Genomic DNA, 15,635 nt, shown 5'->3' with positions numbered 1-15,635 from the left:
CTCAGTTGAGACTCCTTCCTTTCAGATTACTATAGCTTGTGTTAGGTTGACATAAAACTAGCCAGGACAAAGCATATTCAGAAAGTTCTAATGATTGAAATGCTAGAGTATAGAATTCTTTTGTGCTCAATTTACAGAAATATGTCTCAGAGGACTAATTATTTAGTTGTCTATCATTTGTAGTATTAGTGTACATTGTTTATACAATGTCACATAAAATATAATGATTCTTCCAACAATAATTAAGGTGTCCTACCTTCTCATTAATATTTTCTTCTTTTAATTTTAAAATTATTTTTCTTTTATGTGTTATGGGTATTTGCCTACATGTATGTCTGTGCTCCACATGCATGCCAGATGCCCAAGAAGGCCAAAGAGGGTTTTGGATCTCCTAAAATTGGAGTTACAGATGGTATCAGCCATCTTATGGGTTCTTCTGCAAGAGTATCAAGTTCTCTAAACTTCTGAGTCATCTCTCCTTCCTCCTTTAACACTTTATAAAATCTGTTTATTAGCTGAGGTATGTGTGTGAGTGTGTGGGTGGGTGAGTGGGTGCTGCCAAGGTTCTTTATAAGGGCAGATGCCTGATTTAAACCTCCCGATTTATACAGTGATATAGAGGACTTTTATTATAGTAACACGGGAATAAAGTTGTCAGTCTGAAATCTAGATGATTCTTTATATTATTTTTAAACTATTATCATTATTATTATTATTATTATTATTATTATTATTATTATTTTACATATGGATCCCAGTTCCATCTCCTTCCCACGCCCCCACCACCACCTTCCCATCCCTTCCAGGAGGGATCAACAAAATCTGTCAAGTCATTTGGAGTAGGGTCTAGACCCACCCCTGCCTCTAGGCTAAGGGAGTATCCCTCCATGGGGAATGTGCCCCCAAAGTCCTTTTGTGCACCAGGGATACATCCTGATTCCACTGTCAGAGGTCCCTTAGACTGCCCAGGCCTCCTAACTGAGAAGAATCCACAACGCTGTTGCTCTTGACCAGGTGGTGGTGGTGCAGGCCTTTAATTCCAGCACTCTGGAGGCAGACACTCGTAAATATCTGTGCATTTGAGGCCAGGCTGGTCTACAGAGCTAGTTCCAGAACAGCCAAGACTGTTACACAGAGAAACCTTGTCTTGAAAAACAAAAACAAACAAACAAAAAACCCACTGTTGCTCTTTGTAGATATCTTACAATGTTTCTGGTTGTCTCCAAATTGTGTTTCAAATATGATAAGTATTTTCCTTAGTCTGCAAAAGAAGGTGGAAATAACATAAACTTGCAATTTTTGTTCATCACAAAACGAGTCAACAAAATGAAAAGGCAAACTATAAAATGGGAAAAGGCAATTGCAAATCACATATATAATAGGGGATTAATATCCATAATACACTAAAGAACTTCAATAACTCGGAAAAAATCCAATAGCCCAATTTTAAAATGAGCAAAGAACTTAAACAGATAATTCTCTACAGTAGGTACACAGAGGGCCAGTAAACACATGAAAAACTATTCAACAACACAAAGTATTAGGAGAATGCAGAGCAAAACAAAATGAGCTATCACAGCATGCCCATCATGATAGCAACTATCAGATGAGAACAAAATACCAAGTGTTGTGAGGATACAGAGAATTTTCAATATATATCCACTAAATCCAGAATTATATGATCCAGAAATCCCATCTCTGGGTAGATAAGCAGAAGAATTCAAAGCAGGATCTCAGAGAGATAATTGTGCACCCTTTATCATATCAGTATTTCCAGTACCTAAGAGGTGGAAGAACCTAATGTCAATGTACAAATAAATTGATAAAGGGAACGTGGTACAGTGGAATATTAGCTTTGAAGAAAACCCAGCTGCACACACAGTGTGCATTAAACCAGAAGGCATCATGCTAAGTGAAATAAGCCAGTTCCAAAAGAACACACACTGTATGATTCCACTGGTACAATGGGGCTAAAGTCATCAAAATCATAGAAATAGACATTAGAAAGATTGTTGCCAAGGATAGCGGATAGAGGGAGGCAGAATCCTTTTTAGTAGTATAAATGCTTAATCTTGTCAACTTGTTTTAATTCTGAGGCCCAGAGGAGTTTACACTGAAAGACCTTAGATAAATAACCCCGAGATGGACCAACACCCGAACAAAACATTTTGTGGTTTTTCTTGGAACATAAACCCTCATCCCAGTTTGACCTTATACCAGTTTGACCTTATGCTAATGAAAGAATGTCAATATAGCCAATCATGTTATGCCTAATGTATCTTTGATAATTTGTGGTTTTGTCCTATAAAAGGAGCCTTGATGCTTTGTTCGGCAGGCAACCTTCCCTGGAGTACCCCTATTCTACTGGCTGGGAAGACATGGGGCCATCACCATCATCCCCGATGGCTACCCAGCTCCGTATCCGAAGGGAGCTAAGGGATGACACCGGGGATACTGGCCACTGGTCTTCCCAACTTTTCCCCCTTTGATCAGTGGGTGACCAGATGCAATATTGGCCCCTTTCAGCATCAGACCTTTATAACTGGAAGACCCACAATCCTCCCTTTTCCCAAGACCCTCAAGCCCTTACCGGGCTCATAGAGTCCATTTTACTAACCCATCAACCCACTTGGGATGATTGTCAGCAACTTTTAGAGACCCTCCTCACCACAGAAGAAAAGCCGGCTAAGGAGGGGCACTGTCACGGGTTGGGTGGGCAGGCAGTGATGTGAGGAGAGCTTTAAAGTGTGGGCTGGGCCTGTTGTCTCAGGGCTGACCCAGAGTCTGGCGGAGTCTTCACAGAAAGCTTCCATAGCATGAGGCGCTGCCAGTGCCCTTGTTCCTCGGGACGTGGAGAAGGTGGAGGAAGAAGCCTCACTGTTGCTTGTGCTGCATGACTGACTGCTGCTGAGGTTCGACCCCTTCCTGGCCCCTCTATGCCCCCTGCTGATTCCTTGGGCCAGGCATAATGACCTGGCGCTGAGGACCCCCACTTCCCTCTCTGCCCCTGGGCGTGTTCCCTAAGAGCCATGCCAGGCCCCCCTGGAGGACCCTAAAGTTGAGTTGTGGGGGCCATGGCGGCCACCAGCAACTACATGGACCTGCATGAGAAGCTCAAGTCCATGGCGTCCTCTGACAACTACAAGGCAGGCAGCCTGGAAACCGCTGCTGCTGCAGCCACCGCTGTGGCCACCGCTGAGCCCTACCCAGTATCCGGGACCACCAAACAGAAATACCAGGAGGACTCGGACCCGGAATGCAGCGACTATGAGGAGCAGCAATTGCAGAAGGAGGAGGAGGCGGGCAAGATGAAGAGTGGAATCTGCCAGATACTTTTCTTCAGCCAGGATGAGTGCTCCAAGATCAAGGCTCGCATCAACATCCACGAGGTGGTGTTCCCGTGCCGAGAAAGGCTTGTACAAGGAGCACACCACGGACCGGGCACCCCTGCACAACAAGTACTTCTTCGGCGAGGGCTACACCTATGGCGCCCAGCTGCAAAAGTGCCGGCCAGGCCAGGAGCGCCTCTACCCTCCAGGCGACATTGATGAGATCCCCAAGTGGGTGCATCAGCTGGTGATCCAGAGAAGCAGAGAGTAATCTTGGAGGCTTGCAAGAACATGCCTGGGCCCAATTCCCCCCCCCCCCGCCGGGCAGCTCCCCAATGAGATCGATGCATCATTCCCCCTCAACTGACCCAGCTGGGACCACAACACATCTGCCGGTAGGGAGCAACTCTGTCTTTATTGCCAGGTTCTCCTCGCGGGTCTGATGGGCGCTGGCAAGTGACCCACTAATTTGGCCAAGGTAAGATCAGTTACCCAGGGGCCAGAAGAAACTCCTGCCGGTTTCTTAGAAAGGTTAATGGAGGCATACCGTATGTATACTTCTTTGGACCCCGCCAGTCCTGAGCGGCGGCGAAATGATGACGACATTCATCGGGCAGTCAGCCCACGATATTAGAAATAAATTGCAATGTTTAGAAGGGTTGCAGGATTATACTTTGCAGGATTTAATGAAAGAGGCAGAAAAGATTTTCAACAAGAGAGAGACACCAGAGGAAAAGGAAGAAAGGCTTAGAAAGATGCAGGAAGAGAAAGAGGAGAGGATTCGAAGAGAGCAAGAAGAGAAAGAAGAAGGACGGGATAAAAAGCAATCTAGAGTAGAATCCTGGCCACTGTAGTGCAGACTAGGCCAGAAGCAGGGAGGCAGGATAGGAATCTGGGAGACAGAAGACAGCCCAAGGTAGATGGAGACCAATGTGCCTCCTGTAAAGAAAAAGGCCATTGGGTCAGAGACTGCCCTAAGAGACCAAAAAAATCCAAAAACATGGCCAATGCAAATCTTCTCTTCAGAGGACTAGGGCAGTCAGGGAGTCAGGGCCAGGAGCTCCCCCCTCCTCGGATAACCCTTAAGATGGGGGTGGGGCAGCCCTTGACCTTCCTGGTTGACACAGGGGCTCAACACTCGGTGTTGACAGAATCGAAGGGGCCCATGAGCGGAAAAAACCTCATGGATGCAAGGGGCCACAGTGGTACTGGTGGACCACTGACCGTAAGGTCCAACTGGCCACTGGCAAAGTGACTCATTCCTTCTTGCATGTGCCTGATTGTCCTTACCCCCTATTGGGAAGAGAACTCTTCTGTAAATTAGGAGCCCAAATTCAGTTCCATGCAGAAGGAGCCTCCATCACTGGACCCCAGATATTGCCACTGCAGGCAGAAGCTGGTAGCCCTGAGCCTGAGTCTCCCCCGCTTAATTACTCTGATCTGGATTTGGACATTGTTCAACAACTAGGGGCCACTTATGACTCTGAGACAGGAGGATGGAGGTATCAAGGCAAATTGATTCTTCCCCCCCCCAAAGGGACACCAAAAACCTACTAACCTCCCTCCACAAGCTGACACATTTGGGAAGAAAAAGATGACCACTTTGGTATCATGAGAAAAACTCTTCTTCTACATACCTAATATTGGTTCCATGATACAGAAAATTGTTGATGACTGTGTCCCCTGTGCCAAGGTCAATGTTGGAAGACTCAAGCTGCCTGAAGGCACATGGGCAAGGGGACATCGACCAGGCACTTACTGGGAGATAGACTTCACAGAGATCAAATCCAGCATGTACGGTAACAAATATTTTTTAGTGTTCATAGATAACTTTTCAGGATGGATCGAAGCCTTTCCAACCAAAAAGGAGACTGCCCAGATGGTGGTCAAGAAGATACTGAAGGAAAATTTCCCCAGTTTGGACTGCCAAGGTAATAGGGTCCGACAACAGGCCCGCTTTTGTCTTCCGGGTAAGTCAGCTGGTGGCCAGGCTACTGGGGATTGATTAAAAAATTACATTGTGCATATAGACCCCAGAGTTCAGGTAAAAAATAAATAAATAAAACCATTAAAGAAACCTTAACAAAATTAGCAATGGAGACTGGCACTAAAGACTGGGTTCAACTCCTTCCCATGGCCCTCTTCCTAGCAAGGAATACCCCTGTGTAGCATGGCCTCACCCCCTTTGAGGTCCTCTACAGAGGGCCTCCCCCTGCTGCCTATTTCTTTGATTCTGGTATCTCTGCTTATGCTAACACCCCAACCCTACAGGCCCACAGGCAATCCAGGAGCAGATCTGGAAGCCCCTGGCCGCAGCCTATCGTGAAAAGGGACCTCCAACTTGCCCACACCCCTTCAAATTCGGGGACTCTGTCTACTTGAAAAGACACCAATCTAAGACTTTGAAGCCTCACTGAAAAGGACCTTACACCATGTTCCTGACTACCTCCATGGCACTCAAAGTGGACGGCATCACAGCCTGGATTCACGCTTCACACATCAAGCTGGGACCACCAGAGAGCAGTGACATCCCAGAAGAACCAGCCACATGGAAAGTCCAACACACTCAAAATCCACTCAAGATAACACTTCAAAGTTGCCTAATACTGTGTTTCATTCTAGGTCTCATAGTCCCATGCATGAGCAGCCCCCATGCCCCGAGACAACTTACCTGGCAGGTTTCCTCTCAGACAGGAGAGGTTGTCTTGTCAACCACAGGCTCATACCCTCCAGGTACCTGGTGGCCTACACTTACCCCTGACTTCTGCCAATTGGCAACTGGGTCTGATTATTGGGACATCCCTGATTATGAACCTGCAGCTATCCCCTTAGCTAGCACACCACCCTTCACAATGGCAGCTACTCAGGACTTTTGTGTACTAATCCACCTGCTGCCCTGAGTCTTCTACCACCATGCTAATTATCTGGAGCAGGTCTATGAGGGACACCCCATCTGGTTCCATAGAGAGCCACTATCTCTCACCTTAGCCATTCTGGTGGGAATGGGGGTGGCGGCAGGGATGGGCACAGGGACAGTGGTCCTCATACAAGGCCCCAACAGTGTAGTGTGTTAAAATCAGCTACGACAGAACACTTAAAGGCCATAGAAGGGTCTATCACTAGGCTTGAATACTCCCTAGCCTCCCTAGCTGAATTAGCCCTTCAGAATTGTAGGGGGCTTGACATCCTCTTCCTAAAGGAAGGAGGACTATGTACAGCCCTAAAAAAATGTTGTTTCTATGTCAATCATTCCGGGGTCATCAGGGACTCCATGGCCAAGCTTAGAGAGAGGCTCAGCCAGTGGCAGAGAGAGAGAAAGAAGCCCAACAGGGTTGGTTGGAAGGATGGTTTAACAAGTCCCCCTGGATGACGACTCTTGTGTCCACTATATTAGAATTCCTGATTATTCTCCTACTTGTGCTCACCTTTGGACCTTGCATTCTCAACCACTTGCTCCAGTTTATTAAGGATCGCTTATCCATCACCTAAGCCCTGATCCTCACCCAGCAATATCAAGCCCTCAAGCAGCAGGAGGGATCTTAAGTTTTAAGATTAAAACTAGAACAAAAAGAAATGGGGGAATGAAAGACCTTAGATAAATAACCCCAAGATGGACCAACACCTGGCCAAGAACATTTTGTGGGTTTTCTTGGAACATAAACAACCCTTACCCCAGTTTAACCTTACCCCAGTTTGACCTTATGCTAATGGAATAGTGTCAATATAGCCAATCATGTTGTGCTTAATGTATCTATGCTAATTTGTGGTTTTGCCCTATAAAAGGAGCCTTGATGCTTTGTTGGGTGCACAGCCTTCCCTGGAGTTCCCAGGAGAACGCTGATGCCTGATTGTGCATTTGCTCAATAAAAGCCTCTTGCTGATTGCATCTCCTGGACTGGTCATTGAGTTGAGGGGCTTGCCCACCTGCATCTTTAGACCTTGAACTTTGGGTCTAACAACACTGAGTACCAATGGGTGTATCTCTGACAGAGTTTCCAAAGATGGTTTGATCATGAGAGACCAAATATGATCAATAGTTTAATCGAATGATGGATTCAGAATTTGAATAGATTACTGTGTGGCCTGGCAGAATGAAGTATATCATTGAGAGAGTATATTTTGGGGGGCTTTGTTGTGCCATGGTTGAGTTCTATTACTGCTCTCTGTTTCCTGCTTGCTGAAGAGTGTGGTGATATTTTGCTTATGATCTAACAAATACAGCTTTCCTGATAATCAGAGTGCAAAGCTACCAACATTAGTTAGCCATAGGGCCAGGCAGTGGTAGTGTACACCTTTAATCTCAGCACTCAGGAGACAGAGGCAGAAGGATCTCTGTTAGTTCAAGGCCACCCTGAGCTATACAAAATTGTGATCCAGACTAAAAGAGAAACAGAGCTCACACAAAGGTGATCCCAGTATTTGGAGTGACATGCCTTTAATCACAGAACTAAGAAGGTAGAGACAGGATGGGATATGGCTGGGTGAAGAGAGGAATATAAGGCAGGAGGGGACTAGAGAGATGCAGTCTGAGGAGCATTGCAGTCTGAGGAACAGTGTAGTCTAAGCAGTCTGAGGATGCAGTCTAGGAAGTCTGAGGACAGGATCTCCCCTTCAGTCTGAGCATTGGTAGAAGTAAGAACTCTCTAGTGGCTGGTTACTTTTCTTCTCTGATCTCCAGCATTAACCCACAATCTGACTCTGAGTTTTTATTATTAAGAACAATTAGAATTAATGCAACAGAATAGTTTTACTCCACCAGTCTCTTCTACAGTGATGTACTGCTTCATTCCAGGTCCAGAAACATGGAATCACCATGGACTAAAACCTGTTAGGCTCCAGACCAGACTGCTGCTCAGGCCACCATACCTAAAGACTGCTGCTCAGGCCACCATACCTGTAATAGTCCCTCTAGTCTACCCAGCCCACAGACACTGACAGTCAACATATTGAGACCAATTCTGTGACTATATAGCTAATGAACTCCCAGGTGTCTGATTTTTCAGTTGAGGGGTTTGCAGGTTCAGATACATCAATGGGACATGGATGGCTAGCATTCATTCTTCTTCCCCTTTCCTGCCATCTACGGGGGGATCAGAAAGTCTAGCTGAAGGTTTATGCTGTAAACATTTCCTACTTCCTCAGAGCCCTGTAAGAAGGAACCCCTATATGGACTCCTCTGTAGGACCTGATTTCAGAGTTGCCATCATGTTGTCTGTTTGTCGTGTTGGGCCCTGAAACCCTGAGTCCCAGCCATGTGGCCATGTGTCTGGCTGTCCATAGAATTAATAACTTTGAATACATTTTTAGCACCAACAATCTATCTTAGTGCCCTCCTTAAGCCCTATACCTCCTTAAGTCCTATACCCAAGACTTAAATACTTCCTTCTTTAAACTGTTCCTCTTCTTTCAACTATTTGTTATAGTAACAAAGAGTCTAACACAAATGGATAGAATGTTAGCATTACAGAATGAAAAAGTTCTAGAGAACCATTGAGTGTGACACTGTTTAGAATTATTGAACTATATACTACAAAGACAGGATGGTAAATACTAAAAATAGTTAATACGGTAAAATTTTATGTGCATTTTACCATGGAAGTAAAAAAAATAAATTCAGTTTGAAAGAAAGAAAGTTTGGAGGTATACATGCAAATCTTGGGGATATCTCTTCTCTAAAAAGGTGAAAGCAGACTTTTATTTGTGTGTCATAGAACCTGCAAAAGATCCTTAAAGTGATTAAAAGGGGGTGTGATGGTTACTTCTGATGGTCAGCTTGACACAACTTAGAATCACCTGGGAAGAGAGTCTCAATGAGGAATTATGTAAAGCATAGTAGCCTGTGTACATGTCTGTGGAAGGTTGTCTTGTTACTTAATGTGGGGAAACCTAGCACACTATGGGTGGCCTGAATTGTATAAATATGGAGAGCAAGCTGAGTATTAAGAAGTGTGCGTGCATTCTCTCTGCTCTTGGCTGTGGCAGGATGTGACTAGTTCTTTCAAGTTCCTGTCACCTTGACTTCCCCATAATGATGGAGTGTAACCTGGAATTGTGAAGTAAAATAGACCTTTCTTCTCGAAGTTATTCTGTCAGGGTATTTTATTACAGCAACAGAAATGAAACAAAAACATGAGACAAGGTGTAGGGAGATGGCTCAGTTGGTAAAAGTGTATTAGCCTAACATATGAGTTCTGATCCCAAGAACACATGATAACACACACATACACACACCAGATGCAATAATGTGCACCTGTAATTTCAGCACTCCTACTGAGAGATGGAAGGCAGAAACAGGAGAATTTACCCAAAGCTAATAGACTATCTAATTGACTATCAAATTTGTCCTTCAACTTCTACATGTGAGCTGTCACACACACACACACACACACACACACCTACACTCATATAAAAACATCAGAGAAAGAGAAAGGGGGGATTTAAAAGAAAATGGGGTTGTTGTTCAGGAGTACAGTATTTTGTACAAGGCCTTGGGTTCAACTCCCATCACCAGAAAAAATAAACATCTTGGAAAAGAATTCTGTTAACTTAATGAAATTCATGTATTTCAATCTCTGTTTTTTTTTTCCAAAGAGCACACACAAAATATTTATTTTCCAGGGTACATGAGCTCCCCTCTTAGCCTCTTATACAGCTTTTATGGACACTGTATTGCAGCAATGCTTCCAGATTGGAACAAGAATCAATGTAAAGAATAACTGAGTTGCTTTTATATCTTAGAGATACAAATCCATCCTTCCTTCCCTCTTCATTATCTCCCCTTCCTTAGTCCTTCTTTTTGTTAAGCATAATAAATTAGGTAATAATAAAATAGCAGGTGTTAGTGAAGAAAGGAAGCTGACACAATTCTCCTAAGAAGATACAATCTATGGGAGAAAGGGCCTTCAGATGCGAGGACGAAATTTGGTACAAAAATGCAATCTAGGGAGATCTAAACATAGCAGGGCCTTAGAGGAAAGGAGAGGTGTCCTAGTTAGGGTTACTACGGCTGTGATGAAACATCATGACAAAAAGCAACTTGGGGATGAAATAGTTTATTTCACTCACAGTTCCATATGACAATTCATCACCAAAAGCAGTGAGGGCAGGAACTCAAACAGGGCAGGAACCTGGAGGTAGGAGCTGATGCAGAGTTCTTAGGGGATGCTGCTTACTGGCTTGCTCTTCTTGGCTTACACAGCCTGCTTCCCTATAGAACCCAGGTTGACTAGCCCAGGAATGACACAACCCACAATGGGCTAGGCCCTCCCATATTAATTACTAATTAAGAAACTGTCCTACAGGCTTGCTTTATGGAGGTGTTTTCTCACTTGAGGCTTCCTCCACTCTGATGGCTCTAGATTGTGTCAAGTTGACAGAGAATTCATGCAGACACATACTTTTTAAACTATTTTTTGCTTTGTTTTCAATACATCCTGACCGAAGTTTCCCCTCCCTCCACTCCTCCTAGCCCCACATCTGCCAAAGCAGGAGCCTTCGACAGTGAGAAGGAGGCACTGATCACTGCTGCCCAGGTTATGCCCCTTCCTTATCCTTGAGCTCTGGGCACCTGCACTTCACTTTCTGCCATCTTGGGTCTTTCAAATTGACACCTGTGATTTGTAAAATGTGAACACAGCTGACCCCTTCTCAGCCACAACATCCAGCACATCTATGACCACAGTTCCCGTCCTCTCTCCCTTTTCCTCTGTGATGCCTGGAAGTCATCCATATCCCGAGCACCAACCTGTCGTCCATACCAACACTTTATGAACTCAGTGATGCATATGGTGCCTGCCAGCTTGTGCTGCATGGGGGAGCCCTAGTCAGGCCTCACGGCATGGGCACTGCTGCTGTCCTCCCTGGCTGTCAAAGGCACTGCTGGAATATAGGTCTCCTCGAGGGCACAGGCAGGTGCTTCTGGCTAAAGTTCCTTAGCATCTTGAGGATACACGACCATGAATTCTTAACCCTCCTGAATGCTGGGATTACAAGCATGTGCCACCGTGCCAACTTTATGTGGTGTTGAGGATTGCTCCCAGCGCTGCATGAATGCTAAGCAAGTGCATTACCAGCTGAGCACACACAGCCAACCCTCCTTTTGGGAGGAAATTTCCTTTTAAAGTTTTACTTGTTGCCAGGTGGTGGTGGTGCATGCCTTTAACCTCAGCAATCAGGAGGCAGAGGCAGGTGAATCGCTGAGTTCCAGGCCAGCCTGGTCTACAGAGTGAGTTCCAGAATGGTCAGAGCTGTTACACAGAAAAACTCTGTCTCAACAAAACAGAAAATTATTAATTTGTTGGATAGATGTGGGTGCCCATAAAGACGGCTGCACTCCATCTTGGCACAAGGACAGAGAGTTCAAAGCTGTCCTCAGCAAGTCATAAGACCTAAAGTTCAAAGGTGTGGCTACAGAAGGATGCTTTGGCCGTCTTAGTCTAAATAACAACAGACCTGAATCTGAGGTGTGGCTACTCCTGACCTCAAGGCTTAGAATAAGTGAGGTAGAAATGTCTGTTTGTTCCATATGCATGATACTGTGTTCCTCTTTTTGGTTATGGTATATAAGAGTGGTGAAAAATAAATTCTTGGCATTTCAGTATTGACTGATCTGCCCTCCTGACCTTTATTTTGTCTCTCTGTCTTTTCTTTGTTGTCTATAGCTAGCCTTTCCCTCATCCGCACTCCCCTACTCAGGTACAGACTTGCCGCTTGGCTGGCTCCAATTGTAGCCCCACAAAGACCACTCCCGATAGATAGAGTTATGGTTCACCAGTAAAGAACACTGGCTGATCTTCCAGAAGTTTGAGTCCTGGTACCCAGGTGGTGGCTGACAACTGTAACTCCTGGGGATCAAAGGCCTTCTTTTGAACTCTGACGATACCAGATACACAAAGTGATACACAGACACACAGGGAACATATCTATAAAAATATTAAAAACAATTTGCATTATTTAATTCTGAATTTATTTCTTTGTCATTCTTCTGGGTTATCCTTTTCTTCTGTGCAGCCTCCTCTTCTGGCATTGGAACAGCTTGTTCCTCTTCAGTGAGGTTCATCTTAGTGTGGCGGGGGAGCTCACCTATGGGTTAACCCTGCTATTATCTCTGTAAGTTCAATGGTATATCTTGGGTGCTTTGTTCACTTGGGTATGTTCCATAACTAGAGGACTTACTTTCAACCCCTCTTTGGGGGGGGCATAGACACTCTGCCATCTCCACTGTTTGCTCAGGGCATACTCTTACACTCTATCATCATACAGCAGGAATGATACCCATTACCTCTTTAAAGTGATATCATATATATACCCTTGGCAGCCTTGGCAATTTCACAGATATTATTAAAATAAATATGAAGATGTGAACATTTTGATATGCATGATTTTAGAGGCTTTCTGGGTTTAGAGAATAGGTCACCTCAGGCTGCTTCTTGAGGAATCTTGATCACACATATGTCTTTTGCATATCCTTGCCTTAGAAATACAGCCATGTTAAATTTGACACTAGTATAATTTGCCATTCACAGCTCTGGAAGTCTTCATAGGACAACAACTCCTCCAACTAAGATCTATTGTACATATTGAGCATAAAATGGGGAACAAGGCTGGCTAGGTAGAGTGCTGGTTCCAAGGTAATGTGACAAGTACCAGAAGATGGACCACTATCTACCTTGGGTCTTGTTCCTGAAAGAGAGCCCTGTGTCACAGTAAGAGCATGTCCCAACATACCACCCAGCCTCTGGGCTCTTGTGCCTTTAAAAGTGTTTTATTTGGGTGGGCATAGTAGTGCATGCTTTTCTCCCAGCACTCAGGAAGTGGAGACAGGTGGGTCATTGTGAGCTTGAGGTCTAGGTTACATAGCAAGTTCTAAACCAGCCAGGGATACATAGTGAGACCCTGTCTTGGTCACTGTTTTGTTGCTATGAAAAGACACCATGACTAAGGCAACTCTTACAAAAGAAAGCATTTAATTGGGGGCATACTTACAGTTTCAGAGGGTTAGTCCATCAACATCACGGTGGGAAGCATGGCAGCAGGCATGGCAGGCATAGTGCTGGAGAAGTAGTTGAAAACTACATCCTGATCCATAGGCAGAGTGAGAAAGATAAAGACATTGGGCCTGGCATAGGCTTTTGAAACTTCAGCGTCCTCCAGTGACATACTTCTTCCATCAAGTCCACACCTCCTAATCCAGGTTTTTTATTTTTTGTTTTGTTTTTGTTTTTGTTTTTGTTTTTTTTAAATAAAGCTGTTGGCCTCTTACTAGCATTTCTTATTGGCTAGCTCTGTCCTAAATATTAACCCACTTCTATCAATCTAAGTGTTTCCACATGGCCTTGGCTTACTGGGAATGCCAGCCCTGCATCTCCTTTGCCTGCTACATCTCTGCAGAGAAGAGAGTGATTTCCTGTTTGTCCATGCTTATATTCTGATTCTGTCCAGCTATGTCACTTCCTGCCTCTCTGTACAGACCTCCCGACCTCTATGGTTAGCTAGTGGCAGTATCTGCTATGCTATGTCACTTCCTGACTGGCCAGTCAGGGTTTTATTCATCAACCAGTAAGACAAACATATATACAGAAGAACATTCCCCATCATCTCCTCTTTTCTGTCTAAATAAGAGCTTCCTAATCTTTTTTAAATAGTGCCTTTCCCTGATGACTAAGCACTCAAATATATGAGCCTCAGGGGGCAATTCTTATTCAAATCCCCACAGACTGTGTACTTTAAAATATGTTTTGTTTGTACCTTCTTAAATGTGAATTGGCCCAAGGTCTGGTCTGAAGGTGTGTGTTTATCTCATATCTCTTATATCCCAGGTTGGCCTCCTACTTTCTGTGTAATTGAAGATTACCTCAAATTGCTCATATTTTTGCATCTACCTCCCATGTTGTGGGGTTACAAATGTGTGCCACAGTATTACTTTTCTGTTGTTGTGATAACATATTCTGAGCAAAAGCAACTTAGAGAAGAAAGGGTTTATTTTGGCTTACAGTCCCCACAATGGAGCAGAGGGCATGGTAGAACACAGGAATGGTGGCAGGAAGCTGTCTAATCTCATTTTCATTCACCCAGGAAGCAGATAGAGAAGAGAAAGTGGATGTATAAATACGCAAAATCCACCCTCAGTGATGTACTTCCTTTAGCACTTCCTAAAGGTTCATTCCATAGCCCTTGCAAACAGTGCAAACAACTGGGTACCAGATGCTTAAATACATGATACTGTGGGGGACATTTCTTGTTCCAACCACAACAAAAATACTCATGCCTAGTTTCACGAGGACTGAACCCAGCGGCTTGTACATTGTTGACAAGCACAATACCAACTTAGCTACCTCCCTAGCCAAAGAGTTTTGCATGAAAATTGTTGCTCATTTTCATTAAGTAATAGGAGATCACTGAACCCCTCCACACTTTTATTACTATTTACAATGTTAATGTTTTTTAATGGGTTTTCATTCATAGTAGTTATTTGGACATGTAGGATATCTATAAAAAGCAATGAGACACCTTTTAACAGAAAACTCGAAGGATTTACTAGAAAAACAATAATGGGGAGAACTAGTCAGTTTCCCACAGTTCATCTGTCTGCATAGCCCAGCACACGATCTTCAGATGTCACTAACAGAAATGGCTTCCAGCCCCATTCTTCGTTCCCAGGACTACATGGTGTGGGATAGCATTACTGTGCAGACATTCCCAGCTCACCTTGTGGGAACACGCAGCAAGTTCATGTAGAGGTATGATAAAACAGGCATATTTCTCACAGGTAGCTACAAGGCACAAGTGAGTTAAATCTAAGACCATTTATGAGCTGGTCCCCTAAAGCTTCCTAGGGCACACGGAATCTGCACAGCATCTGCTTCACTTCTATCAAAGCTGAACCCACCTCTCCAAAGGCTGCTGTCTTCAGGTTGTATGCCTCCAGGGCTGTAGGATTTACCAGGCAAAAACTGAAATGGCCTCCTGATTTGAATGGAGTGGAAGAAAGTTTGGGCTGTCCAGAGTAGTTCCTCCCTAATTGAAATGGGACAGTCCCAAGGAAGGGCCAGAACAATGTCTAGGCTATTTGGGACAGGCCATGCTTTGTCAGCCGATTCTAAAATTACTCTAAAGAAGCATAGGTAAGACAGGAGGAAGAACTAGGTAGGTTAAATGTCACCCAGAGAGTTATCCTGCACATGGGTTAGGATAAGGTTGTCTATTTCTAAAACTACGCATCTCTCCCCAAAAAGTTTAGGAAGACATTTTTCTTTATTGAATTCAAATGATAGTTATCTTAGTTTCTAAATGGAATTGGCTTTCAGA

Source organism: Phodopus roborovskii, unplaced genomic scaffold (assembly GCF_943737965.1).
Source record: "Phodopus roborovskii unplaced genomic scaffold, PHOROB, whole genome shotgun sequence".
NCBI lineage: Eukaryota > Metazoa > Chordata > Mammalia > Rodentia > Cricetidae > Phodopus > Phodopus roborovskii.
Note: the sequence above shows the minus strand (reverse complement) of the source record.